A 14,570-nucleotide genomic window follows, 5' to 3' on the forward strand; every position below is an offset into this window, starting at 1 on the left:
TACTTCAAAACACATGTATGGCTCAAGTTCATAGGAGGCACAAATTAAACATGGCAAAAATGAAAAAAGTCCAATTACTGATATGAATCTGAAACTAATATAAACTAGCACTCTTGCAACAGCATTTAGGGCATCCAGATGGACTCAAATGAACATGGTGCAGTGTAATGAAATGAAGTGCTCGTCGATACGAACAATTCGATATGCTACACGCCCAAAACAGAGCCACGGATGCGAAGTTAGGATGCGATGAACAGGGACACATAATATGCAGATCTGGGCACTTAGAGAAATATACCCTCACGAAAAGTCAACCCGGGATGGGATGGAGCGGGACGACGAGATCCGGGACGGGCGCGGTTGCGTTTGGTTCCCGGTGTTGGTGGATCTCATCCACCTTCCCCGGATCCGGCGTGGGAGGAGGAAGCCGGCGAGGTGGCGTGTTCCGGCGATGGCCGACGACGAGGGCGCGTCGGCGTGATGAGGAGAACGGCGGGGTCGGGCAGGCGCGACGGAGGAGGAGGCAGTGTGCGGCGATCCGGGGCGGCGCCTAATGCGGGCGGCGGGGCGCGCGCTTGACGGCGGCCAGCGGCGGGCGAGCAAGGCAGGGCGGCGGCGATGCGCGCGGCGGCGGGGAGAGGAGCCGGGCGGCACAGCGGGCATCCGGGCCCGGTTCGGGACCGCACGGGCCAGATCTGGGCCGGTGGGCTTCGGCGGGTGGCGCGGTGAAGTGGGGCGCGGGCATGGACAGGTGGCGGCCCCTGAGTGGCAGAGGCGGCGGGGAAGCTGATGTGGCGACGCCTGATTCGCCGAAGTGAGGTGTCCGGCGGATATGTCCGGCGCAGTTGAACATGTCTGTCGGCGCGAGGAGGAAGACGCTAGGGTTTCGTCCGCGAATTTTGACGAGGTGGACATATATATAGGTAGAGGGAGCTAGGAGACTCCAAATGAGGTGCGGTTTTTGGCCACGCGATCGTGATCGAACGACCGAGATGATTGAGGGGGTTTGGATGTGTTTTGGGCCACTTTGGAGGGGTGTTGGGCAGCAACACACATGAGGCCTTTACGGACCCTCGGTTAACCGTTGGAGTATCAAATGAAGTCCAAATGGTACGAAACTTGACAGGCGGTCTACCGGTAGTGAAGCAAGGCCGCTTGGCAAGTCTCGGTCCAATCCGAGAATGTTTAACACCCACACACGAAAAGAGGAAAAAGCAGACACCGGAGGACATAGGAGCGCCAGAATGCAAAACGGACAACGGGGAAAAAGCTCAGATGCATGAGATGAACATGTATGCAAATGCGATGCACATGATGACATGATATGAAATGCATGACATGAAAGCACATGACAAGGAAACAACAGGGAAGACACCTGGCACATCGGTCTCGGGGCGTTACACCTAGCTACAGAGGGTACTATGGTATGGAGTATGTACTATCGTGAGCAACCGATCATAGTGCCACTGCACACGAGTGTGTGTCTGATCGATTCGTCCATTATTCGTAAGTTATGTATGGTTGTGTGGTGTCTAATGGTGGTCGTCGAATGCGAGCTGGCGATAAGAGCGGTTGCATGGACGCCTGGTTGTCAATACGTGCCACATACGCTTCAAAGGTCGTCAACCATGAGTTCACATTTTATCACCACGCCACCGTCTGACCACCCTGGCCTACCGAAACCCCTTCCATCGCAACCGCGCGCTTCCTTCCTGAAACGATCAGCGTCTCTACAGAAAGTCAATGCCGCATTCACCTGCCTTAACTGCAGGTGCAGTTCGTGCGTCACTAACATGCGGGCCTGATGCCCGTTGGGCCACATGTAAGTGAGACAACGCACCTGCGGTTAAGTCACTGAAGCAGCATCCGCATTCACGCCTGACGTGACCTCTCACTAGCGCCGGCATTGCAGCAGTGCGACGGCTCAGAGAGCGCCACCCGTGCGACATCCCGGTGCAAGCGACTGCTCCGCATTAATGACACCGCGGCTGCCGACGAACCTACTCCGGTGCCAGCCGTCCATCCGTCTGCCGCGGCTTATTTCCATTCGCCTGCTATATTAACTTGAGCCCCAGCTCCCAGCCATAGCCAAAGACCTACACTCAGTCTCCTCTGGTCCCTTCCTTCTTTTGGCACCATTCCAGCCATGGCCTCCGGGCACTCCAAAGCTCTCTTGGACGTACTGTCGCAGGAGCAGACGAAGGACATCGGTGGCTCCGCTCCGGGCGCGCTCCAAATATCTGACATACTCTCGTAGGAGCAGACGAAGGAGATCGCCGGCTCCCCTGGTAGCCCTCTGCCGCCACGACCACGAAGTCGGCATGCGTGCGCGGGCACAGCCGGTTGCGAGGAAGAGTAGTACATGGTAGGTCGCCACCGCTCTGGTCACAGGAAGGCCACCACTCAGTCGACGCCAAGCTTGGTGGGATAAAAATCAGCGGCCGATTAGCCACTTGATGGCGACGCGGAGGCGGAAATCTTCATAACCTTGTGCTCCGGCCTGCCGCCACCGACATCCCAACGACCCTCGGGTATATGTTCTTCCAAAACGGCCTTGCTCTACTTCCCTAGCTCCCCACGTGTCTGCATGTGCATATTTTTCTACTCCCATCAGCTCTTCCAAACCACCTAATTTTTTAGTATTATTAGAGGTAAAGCTACTTCATGCATTCAAATCTAGGGCTTTGTTCAAACAAGGAAGAAAGGGGGGAAAGTTGTAGCATGAATCTAGGACTTGATTCAAAGAGGAAATAATGTGGTGAAAGTAGTAGAGACCGGATACCCAACCAGTCTCTTGGTTGAAAAGGGGAATAATGGGAAAACGCAGTACAAACTGGATAAGGAACAGATCTATTATTGGTTGAAAAAAGGATAGAAAGTAGCGGCTGGTGGACAAGTCAATAGAGTATGTCCAGGTTTAGATTTGGTGCCCTCACATAGTAAAAGGTCTCCAGGATAAGAATTGCTGCCCTCACATAGTAAAAGGTCTCAAGATTAGATTTGCTGCCCTCACGTAGTAAAAGGTCTCCCGGATTAGATTAGCTGCCTCACATAGTAAAAGGTCTCCACGATTGGATTTGCTGCCCTCACATAGTACAAGGTCTCCAGGATTAGGTTTGCTGCCCTCCCATAGTAAAAGGTCTCCAGGATTAGATTTGCTGCCCTCACATAGCATGAACGAACTCGGCATCACCACTTTATGCCTCCTTGTAGGTACATTGTGTTGATGCGTCCACTGCCGCATGTACTTATACCAACCTTTGTTGTTGTTAATGTAAGGGCACATGTAAAATGAAGCGATCACACTGTTACCTTAGAGACATGTCTAACCAGTATTATTGTTAATCTAATGCCTCAAGTGATAAGATGCAATTAAACTGTGTTACAAATGGCACTCCTGCTGTTTCCCCCAGTATGATAAGTAAGTTGCTCCTTTACGTTGCTGAGTTTCCTGGTGTCCCCACGGTCCCATGACCTTAAACCAACTCTTTAGCTGCTGTTGATTTACTGTATCTGGGAAACAAGCAATGCCACCATTAAAGTAATCCCATATTTGAGGAATCTCATTGTTGATCGTAATGCTTCTGGTAATATGAAGCATTGCTAACGTTTTAAAATGTCTACTGTCCTTGCGTGATTGCCATGAACATAATTAAGATGCTTCTTTTCATTTGGTATATGTTTCGCATATTCTTATTGACCAGCAACTGTTTACTTTCTATCTTTTTGGGCATATAGGGATATCTATTTCACCTTGTTGCTATTGTGACCTTTTGGTGAACTGCACAAAACACTTTTTTTGGAATGAGTGTCTTGTGCAGTTCAACTAAAATGTCACGTGGGCAACATCTCTCAATCTTGGTGGAACTACACAAAATGGTGGTTAGAGTTTCCAAAATCTCCGTCAAGTTCTGCTGGTAATCTCGTGCAACATTTTATTAGCCTTTGCAAGATGAGCCATCACTGTCACCACAATGGACTGCACAAAAGCATAAGAAAATTATAGTTGCACCTTACATGAGCCGGACAGCCATCCTTAATGTTCCTCAATTTTTGTGCAACTACTAAAGAAGAACCTGCCAGCTCACGAGAGCAAGTACTTCTGGCCAGGTGAATGATGCAATCTTTACTTCATTTCAGGTGAACTGCAGAAAAAGGTGCATGAATTGAATCATGGAACTCGAGGTAGGCTACAGGTTGAGTTCAAGGAGGCCACTATTAAAGTGAAATCACGCTCTTCTTGTTTGTGTTGTGCAAACAGGAATATTCAACTACAGATGTTCTGACGGTCAAGAGCATTCTCCAAGTTCTTCGATTGTATGACATGGCTAGACAAGATGGATTTAATCACGATATTCACTTTATCAAAAGGCTCTAATGGGTTGGTTCTGAATCTTGCAAGTTGCGAATCAATAAGATGTGTAGGCATCTTTGTTGTATTTACTATTTGAATCTTATTTGTTGGTTCTGAATCTTGCAAGCTGGGAATCAATGAGATGTGTAGGCATCTTTGTTGTACTTATTATTTGGATCTTATTTGCTGGTTCTGAATCTTGCAAGCTGGGAATCAATGAGATGTGTAGGCATCTTTGTTGTACTTATTATTTTGATCTTATTTGTTGGTTCTGAATCTTGCAAGCTGGGAAACACGGCATGATGATGCAGAGGACAACAACCATAACAAACAGTTCAAACTTGGTAGTATTATCTTTGTGAAAGTGCGACAAATGTGTTGATCGTGTGCGTCCTGAGAATAATAATTCTAATTGTTGTGCATGTTGATCTTGTGGCACTGATAGAACGAGCAAATGCATTGCTTGTTTTAAGTATAAATTTCTATTAAAGCTAATTAAATTCAAGTAAAGTGACCACTAACTCATGTTATTATAGTACCAATACAGACCCGCTCGTGAACCGATGTGTGGCCGGAGTAGGATTCTTAATGGAGGCATTTGAATGCGCCGAGGGTGCATCTTCTGTCGGGCATGCAGCGGACGAGGGAGGGGTAGTAACTGTTGTCGCCTGTACACACTCAGTTTACTGTTGAATCCAGTTCCCCAAGAGCTGAAAAATGAACTGCTACCCCCGCCTACACTCTCGTTCACTTGAAAGGACTCCAATGTCGATCCGAGGGGTGAGCCTGCTGGATATGGACTTCAGCAAGGAATTCCCCTTTGAGTTCGCCGTTCAGTCCTATGGCTGCACCATGTTGAATGTGATGTACACCAACGATCCGGACTCGGTGAAGCTCTACCTCGCCGAGTTCAAGCAGTACCTACAGGACGAGAAAGCACAAAGTTGCAGGACTAGACCTTGTGCCCATCCATTTCTCTCCTGACAGGGACCAGCGGATCACCGTCGCGCAGGTATTTGTGCGGGACGTCATCCTCCGCCTTGGTGCTCTAGCCATGGTGCCGCCGTCTGTCGTTCCCAACATGGTCAGCAAAATAAGAGGAATCGGGAGACAACTGTTCGTCGAGAGGCTGACAGTCCCGGCCCCGCCAAGTCCATGGCCTAGGTTTTGTTTTTTAACATGGGCAGCCCACGACATGTTTGAACATTTTTTGGATCCAGCAGGTATCAAGCCGCCTCTCGGCCTCCCAACCTAGCTTGTCTGTAACATCAGCAGCCCAAGTTATGTTTGTTTTTTCAAGACGACGCACCGCTCAGTTCTATTTTTCTATAAGAATGCAAAACTGAACCTATATTTATATCTTATTTTATTACACACACACACACACACACACACATATATATATTAGAAAAACATAAGTTTCCGTTAAACCTGTCGCTCGTCCAACCATTTTATAGACCTTCCCACTTCCTTTATTTTTCGTTTTCATTAATCCTATATCTGAATTTTCTCCCACTTTCTTTTTCGATGTAAACTGAGTTTTCTCCCAGTACTTTTCCCTAGAACCAACTCAACTGTCCCACGTCTAGCCTAAAAAATAATAATACCCCATGTACTATTAACTCATCAAATTTAAATGATATTTTATTTCGTAAGTTGAAAGTTCTTACAAAATAATAATAAATAATTGTTTATATATAACTTGGCAAGTTAACTCCTAGTGATTACGTACATAAGCTTGAAAAGATTTTACTGACCAATGCAGTAATAGACGTGCAATCATGTGTTTATGTTTTTATAACATTTCTCCGTCTAGCCCAACATGATATTTTCACCCAGCCTAGAAAGTCCGCGGATTTCGAGAAAAATGCAAATGGGCTCTAAATTCTACCATATATATAAACGGGCTGCATAGATGTTACATCATTGTTTCACCCAGCCCACCAAATGGACTAAAAAACAAATGGACTGGCTGACATGTGGGCCAGTAGGTCGAAGCCTAAGAAGGCGTTGGATTTACATCCAACGGCTGGCATTCTTCTTCAATCTCTCATGTTCTTCCCCCAGCGCCGCCGGGACCGCCTGCTCCAGCATCCGGCGTCCAGCGGCGTTGTTTTGCGCTCCTCAGCGAAACGCTGCCCCGCCGACGGCCAGGCCATCCCTCCACTCCGCACCTCCTGTTATTCTCTGCCGAGTGTAGGCCCACCCCGCACCCGAACCAGTCAAGTTTCTCACTCCTCTCCGTCTGCGACTCCACGGCCGCGTCTTCCCCATCTCCGGGTCGTTCTAGTCTGGGGCCTCGCTGTCGTCCACCGCCTCGGTGTGCTCGGCGCAGCATGGTCAACATATGAGAGTCATCGGAAGAGGACTATACGTGAAGAGCCTGACGGCTGGGACCCACGAGGTCCATGGTCGTACGCAAGGAAAGTTCCTCCTTATTACGCACTGTACGTGGACTGTACGTGGGAAGGGCTTCTGTATTTCGCGAAAAAAACGTCCCCCCTCCCACAGATAGGTCGGACCCACCAGCTACATCTTCGCACGCAAGGAAGTGCCTCCTTATTACGCACAAAAAACTGAATACCCCCTGCTAGCTGGGACCCACCATAGTGGGTGGTTGACTTGTGGGCCTACTAAGTTGACGGGGATGGAGGGCTTTGTCAACTTAGTCAATATGAACGATTCTAGCTCCAGTGACTGTACGATGTCCATCCAACGGCCATAGTGGTTCTTCAACCTCTGGTCTTCTTGCTCCATCCGAAGAGTACTGTATGTGGAGAGGCTGACAGCTGGGTCCACGGCCGCAGCTGGGTACATGGTCACAACCCAGTTTTTTTGTGATTTGCCAAGTAAGTCGCTTTGTCAGGCCTGTTGGGCTGCAAATCTTTCAAGACGAGGAGAGCATCATTCGGCTGTATGAGAAAATGGCCTATCAGTAATGAGAAATGGGTTGTACATTTTTAAGACACATCAAACCGGCAATTAGTTTCAAATTTCTTTTTTTCATTTCGAGATTTTAAATTGCATTGATTTTTATGCGTGGACAATTTTTTGGATTTTATATTGATATATATTTATTTTTAAAATAAAAAATTAGTTTGACCCTGACTCGAAATTTCGAGATTAAAAAGAGTTCAGACCGCACCGAAATATGCAAAATTTCGTATGATTTTTTAACCGTGGCCACAATATGGGCTGTAATGCTAACAAAAAGAATATGGGCTCCAAAAAAAACCTTAAGAATTAGCAAGTGGGCTGTAAATTATTAGAAATAATGGCAGATGGGATGTATGCTGTTTTCCACAGATTTGAGGCTTTCCTAAAAAAAGGTTGACGCACAAGAAGTGACTGTTGGATGTCCATGCAATGCCCGTCGTGCTTCTTCAATCTCTTCTCTTCCTACTCCAGCCGATCAAACAAGCGCCGGCGGGACTGCCTGCTCCCTCCTCCCCGCGGCCGGCTGTGCTGCTGCGCAGGCCTCACCTGTAACGCCCCGAGACCGTTGCGCCAGGTGTCATCCAGTTATTCGCTGTTGTTACCTTGTCATTTGTTTGTGTGTCATGCATTTCATATCATGTCATCATGTGCATCGCATTTGCATACGTGTTCGTCTCATGCATCCGAGAATTTTCCCCGTTGTCCGTTTCTCAATAAGGCACTCCTATGTCCTCCGGCGCCCCCTTTTGCCTCTTTTTGTGTGCGGGTGTTAAACATACTCAAATTGGACCGAGATTTGCCAAGCGGCCTTGGTTCACCACCCGTAGACCGCCTGTCAAGTTTCGTGCCATTTGGAGTCCGTTTGATACTCCAACGGTTAACCGGGGAACCGTAAAGGCCTCGTGTGTGTTGCAGCCCAACACCCCTCCAAAGTGGCCCAAAACCCATCCAAACCCCCTCCATCCTCTCGGCCGTTCGATCATGACCGCGTGGCCGAAAACTGGTCCTCATTTGGACTCTCCTAGCTCCCTCTACCTATATATATGTGTCTCCCTCCGAAATCTCGCGGTTGAACCCTAACCTCCTCCTCCTCCGTGCGTCCGGACGCGTCCGCGCCGCGCCGGACGTGTCCACCGCCGTCTCCACGTCGCTCCGGCCAATCCTGTCACGACACGTCAGCTCAACCGCCTCCCGCGCCCAACCGCAGCTTGCCACGTGTCCTCCACACGCGCCCTCACTCTCCCCCCGCCGCTGCGGCCCTGCGGGCCCACGGCCGGCCCGCCGTCCCAACCGCGCGCCCCTGCATGGCCACCCAGCTCCCGTACCGCGTGCCCCGCCGTCGAGTCGCCGCCGGCCGCCGCTTCCGCGCCCGCTCCGCCACCGACCTGCATCCGTCTCGCCACCGCCAGATCCGCGCGCCGCCCGCTGGAGGCCCCGCCGCCGTCTGCGCTGTCCGCCGCCGCCCGCGTCAATGCGCGCCCGTGCCGCCTCCTCCGCGCGCTCACCGACCCCGCGCCGCTCGCCGCTGTCTCCCTGCTTCGCCCGATCCTGCCGGCGCCCTCGCCTCGTCGCCGGCGAGCTCCGCCCGCCGCCATTCCTCGCCTCCTGGCTCCCCGATCCAGTCGGGATCGGGAGGAGGACAGCCTCCAAGTGGGCCCCACCCCGCATCCGGCCCATCAGGCCCAGCCTCCCTCTCTCTGCTAATGGGTCGAAGCCCATGGTGAGCTTTGCATCTTCCCAGCACCCTGTGCATCGTATAGTTATTTCGCGCTCATCTATTTTTTTTCTGAAATCGACGAAGTCCTTAGCATTTTATGCCCCTATTCATCATGCCATAACTCCATCACTGTAGCTCTGTTTTGCATGCATGATATATCAAAATGTTCATCTGGATGTGCATTGCACCATGCTTGTTTGAGGCCATCTTGATGCCCTAATTGTTGATGCAAGAGTGCTATAAAATGTTAGTTCCTGATTCTTATAAGTTTATGAGCATTTGTCATTTTTGCCATGATTATTGTGTGCTGCATATGGGCATGAGATCTACATGTGTTTTTGGCCATGCCATGCCATCTTTAGAGGGGTGTATGCCATGTATTTTTCTGATCAATGTGATGACTAGCACATGCATGCAAAGTAGCTCTCGTGATGTTGTTGTTTTCAGGGACTTAGAATTTCACTAAGTCATTTCCCTGTTATTATTTCAATGCCATGTATTCATGTTGATACAGAGTGAGCCATGCTTCTTTTGGGTATGTTCAGTAAGGATGTTTTTGTCATATGGTTGTGCTCTATCCATCCATGTCCCTGCTTGCATTTATGGAGTGCCCTAGCATGACTCAATCTTGCTCTACTTTTCCTTTAAAATGTTCCTGGCAGATTGTTTACATGTTAATCAATTTTGCCAAGGTTGTTGTAGTTGATCCACACATGCTATGAGATTGTTCTTGCCATGTTTAGCTTCTTGACCATGTCTTCTTTCTAGTAGTATGTTTATCTTGACATGCAATGCCTTGTGTTGAGTGCATCGAGCTCGCAAACATGCCTTCATAATTCTGTTTATGCCATGTCCAGTTTTTCTGCCAAGCCTGAATCTGTTAACGAAACTTTCTATGTTTACATGGGTGCCATCATATCTACTGATCCTTGTTGGCCTATGGTCAGTAAGGGACTTTTGTTATATGCTTTGAGTAGATTCATGCCATGCCTTTTATTGCTATGTTCTGATCCTGTAACATCTTGTTTGCTTGCTCTAAACATTGCTTTCAGAAGTTAAATCCTGACATGTTAGTATTTTCACTAAGTCCGTGATGCTATTATCTTTTGCACTTTTGCCATGCTTGTTTGAACCTTTTCTTGTATGATTTAGCCGTAGCTCAGTTTTCATCTTTTGTCAAGAATCTTGAGTATATCACTGTCATGTGCTTTGTTGCTATGTTGGAGTGCAGTAGCTTAGCTTCTTGTTGCATTCTAGATGGCATCGTGTTGTTAATCGCAGCATTGTGCCATTCTTGTTTTGCTTGCCATTTGCAAATCGTGCATCCGTTTCCGGTGATCTTTATATCGATTTCGGCCGAAATCAACTCATCTTTCCCGTGGCACTCTTGGTTTTCCAAGTTGAGGCCTGGTTCAATCTTTTCCTTCCGGAGCATGCATATGCATTGCATATCACATACCGCATATCATGCCATGTTTTGCATCATGTTGCTTGCGCATTGCACCGTGGTTGATTATTGTTTCCTTTGCTTGTGCTCTTTCTTTGGGTAGAGGCGGGAGACGAGTACGTGATCAAGGTACCCGTTGAGTTCGTTTACGAGGATCAAGCTTTCGTCAACCCGGAGAACTTTGTAGGCAAGATGATCATACCCTCGAAATCACTTCTATCTTTGCTTGCTAGTTGCTCCGTCTTTTGCTATGCCACGATACCTACCACATTCTATATCATGCCTCCCATATTGCCATGTCAAGCCTCTAACCTACCTTGTCCTAGCAAACCATCGTTTGGCTATGTTACCGCTTTGCTCAGCCCCTCTTATAGCATTGCTAGTTGTAGGTGAAGATTGGAGTTCGTTCCTTGTTGGAACATGATTATTGTTGGGATATCATTATTATACCTTCTTTACTTTAATGCACCTATATACTTGGTAAAGGGTGGAAGGCTCAGCCTTATGCCTGGTGTTTTGTTCCACTCTTACTTCCCTAGTTTCCGTCATACCAGTGTTATGTTCCTTGATTTTGCGTTCCTTACGCGGTTGGGTTATAATGGGAACCCCTTGACAGTTCGCCTTGAATAAAACTCCTCCAGCAAGGCCCAACCTTGGTTTTACCATTTGCCACATAAGCCTTTTTCCCTTGGGTTCTGCAGACTCAAGGGTCATCTTTATTTTAAACCCTCGGGCCAGTGCTCCTCTGAGTGTTGGTCCAAACTAGAGCCCCTTGCAGCGCCACCTCAGGGAAACTTGAGGGTTGGTTTTAGTTGTACGGATTCCTTATCTGGTGTGCCCTGAGAACGAGATATGTGCAGCTCCTATCGGGATTTGTCGGCACATTAGGGTGGCTTTGCTGGTCTTGTTTTACTATTGTTGAAATGTCTTGTAACCGGGATTCCGAGTCTGATCGGGTCGTCCTGGGAGAGGGAATATCCTTCGTTGACCATCAGAGCTTGTGATGGGCTAAGTTGGGACACCCCTGCAGGGTTTTGAAATTTCGAAAGTCGTGCCTGCGGTTATGGGAAGATGTGAATTTGTTAATGTCCGGTTGTAGAAAACTTGACACTTAGCTTAATTAAAATGAATCAACAGCATGTGTAGCCGTGATGGTCTCTTTTCGGCGGAGTCCAGGAAGAGAACACGGTCTCGTGTTATGCTTGAACGTAAGTAGTTTTCAGGATAACTTCTTGATCTTTGTAGCTTCTCGACCGTGCTTTGCCTTCTCTTCTCTCTCTCATTTGCGTAAGTTAGCCACCATATATGCTAGTGCTTGCTGCAGCTCCACCTCACTACCTTTTCCGACCCATAAGCTTAAATAGTCTTGATCGCGAGGGTGTGAGATTGTTCAGTCCCCGTGACTCATAGTTTACTTCGAAAACCAGTTGCAGGTGCCGACGATGCCCGTGTAGATGACGCAACTGAGGTCAAGTGGGAGCTTGATGCAGATCGTGTTCGTTGTGTTGTTTCGTTTTCCTTTCGATCAGTAGTGGAGCCCAGTTGGGGCGATCGGGATCTAGCATTAGGGGTGGTCTTCTTTTATTTTGGTTCCGTAGTCGGACCTTGATTGTATTCTGGATGATGTAATGCTATATTTATGTATTGTTTGAAGTGGCGATTGTAAGCCAACTCTTTATCCCTTTCTTATTCAGTACATGGGATGTGTAAAGATTACCCCTCTTGCAACATGCCTACTATGCGGTTATGCCTCTAACTCGTGCTCCAACACGTGGGAGATATAGCCGCATCGTGGGTGTTACATCACCGCCCCACTGTACTCCCATCGCTGGCCTAGCCATCCCTCTACTCACCCACACCTGCTGTTATTCTCCGGCGACGGCAGACGAACCAGTAAACCCTCGTATAGTCGTACTCCCCTCCACATGGGAAACAACTACCGAGTCTTCCCTAGCTCCGTGTTGTTCCCTTCCTAGGCCTCGCCGTAGTCCACCGCCCTGGTGCTCTCGGCGCGGCCTGGTCAACATGGTCAACGACCGGCATCCATCTGAAGTGGACTGTGCTTGGAGAGTCTGACAGCTGGGTCCACGGCCGCATGCAAGGAAATGCCTCCTTATTACACAGAAAATAATGATTCCTCCACCTGACATCTGGGACCCACCGAAAGGGCCTCTGTATTTCACGAAAAAAACATGACCGCCGCTGATAGCTCGGACCCACCAGCTATATCTTCGCACGCAAGGAAGTGCCTCCTTATTACGCACAAAAAAATGAATACTCCCCCTGCTAGCTGGGACCCAGTATAGTGGGAGGCTGACTTGTGGGCCTACTATGTTGACGGGGATGGAGGGCTTTGTCAACTTAGTCAATATGCACGATTCTAGTTCCATTGACCGTATGATGTCCATCCAACGGCCGTAGTGCTTCTTCAACCTCTGGTCTTCTTGCTCCAGCCGCCCAAACGAGTGCCGATCGTGCCTCGTGCTCCTGCCTCCCTTGGCCGGCTACGATGCCGCAGAGGCCTCACCGCCCCTACTACTCCCATCACTGGCCAGGCCATCCCTCGACTCACCCACACCCCCTGTTATTCTGCGGCGACGGCAGCCTCACACCGCAGTAGAACCAATGAACCCTCGTACTGCTCTCCGCATGGGCATCCACAGCTGTGTCCTCCCTGGCTCCGCGTCGTCCCCTTCATAGGCCTCGCCGTTGTCCACCGCCTTGGTGCTCTCGGCGCGGCGTGGTCAATGTGGTCAACGAACAGCTTCCATCGGACGTGGACTGTACATGGAGAGGCTGACAGCTGGGTCCACGGCCGCAGCAAGGAAGTGCCTCCTTATTACGCGCAAAATAATTATTCCTCCGGCTGACAGCGGGGAAATGATTCGCCCCCCTGACTGCTGGGACCCACCAGCTACATCTTCGCACGCAAGGAAGTGCATGACACTCGAGACCCACCTGGTCGAAGCGTACGTAGCGTTGTCATTCTGGTCGCGAACGTGTACATACATACTAGTCGATGTAGAGGCATGCACGTGTCGTAGTAGGGGCGCGCACGTAGCATGTACACGTACGTACCGCGGCCTGTGTGCAAGAAAGAAAATACGACCACGTACGTACATACGTGCAGGATCTCGAACGCCTACTCGCGCATACGTACGGCCAGGGCTCGTGTACATGGCTTGGTTGGAACGGAGAAACCGTGTCGTCGTCGTGTTCATGGGGAGCCAACCGGCTGGGTCGGAACGGAATGCGTCGTCGTGTTCATCGGGAGGGCTTGGACGGAATAGTCGATGGAAACGAGGCCTGGCGTAGCGCAGAACGGAGGAAACGGCCTTGTGTTCGACTGGCCACATTTGAAACGGGATCCTGTTCATCGGGAGGGGTCTAGCGTACCGCAAAACGGAGGAAACGGACCTCCTACGGTCGAAACGGGGGTCCTGTTGATCGGGACTGGTGTGGCGTACCGCAAAACGAAGGAAACGGACTTGTGTTAGAGTGCTACGGTCGAAACAGGGGTCCTGTTCATCTCCACTGTTGACCCCCTCGAGCCTCCACGAGCTAATGTTCATCCACCGTCGACCTCCTCCAGCCTCCACGGGCTCCTGTTCATCCAGCCTCCACCGCGCGCTACTCCACCGGCTAATATTCAACCAGCCCTCTCCACGGGCTCCTGTTCAACCACCCCTCCACGGGCTATTGTTCATCCTGCCCTCCACCGTCTACTGTTCATCCTGCCCTCCACGGGGTGGTCCTGTTCGTCCTGCCCTCCACAGGGTCCTGTTCATCCAGCCCCAACCGACTCGATCGATCGGGGTACTGTTCATCCAGAGGCACACACCACGGGGTCCTATTCATCCACCCCCCCCGCAACGCTCACTTTCATATAGAGGCAACATCGATCGGCTTCAGTTAGCAGCAGTAGCGAAGAAATCGCTCGATCGGGTTCAGTTAACAGCCATCGATCGATCGCTCGGTTTCAGTAATGCGTAGCATGCAGTGCAATCGCTCGGGTTCAGTTAGATCCCAACGCCTCGCTCGGGTTCAGTTAGAGCCCAATGACTCGCATACACGCGCGTAGGTACAAGAGAAATGCGCATCGCTCAGCCCTCGAC

The sequence above is a fragment of the Triticum urartu genome, chromosome 4, assembly GCF_003073215.2.
Source record: "Triticum urartu cultivar G1812 chromosome 4, Tu2.1, whole genome shotgun sequence".
In the NCBI taxonomy this organism is placed as follows: Eukaryota; Viridiplantae; Streptophyta; class Magnoliopsida; order Poales; family Poaceae; genus Triticum; species Triticum urartu.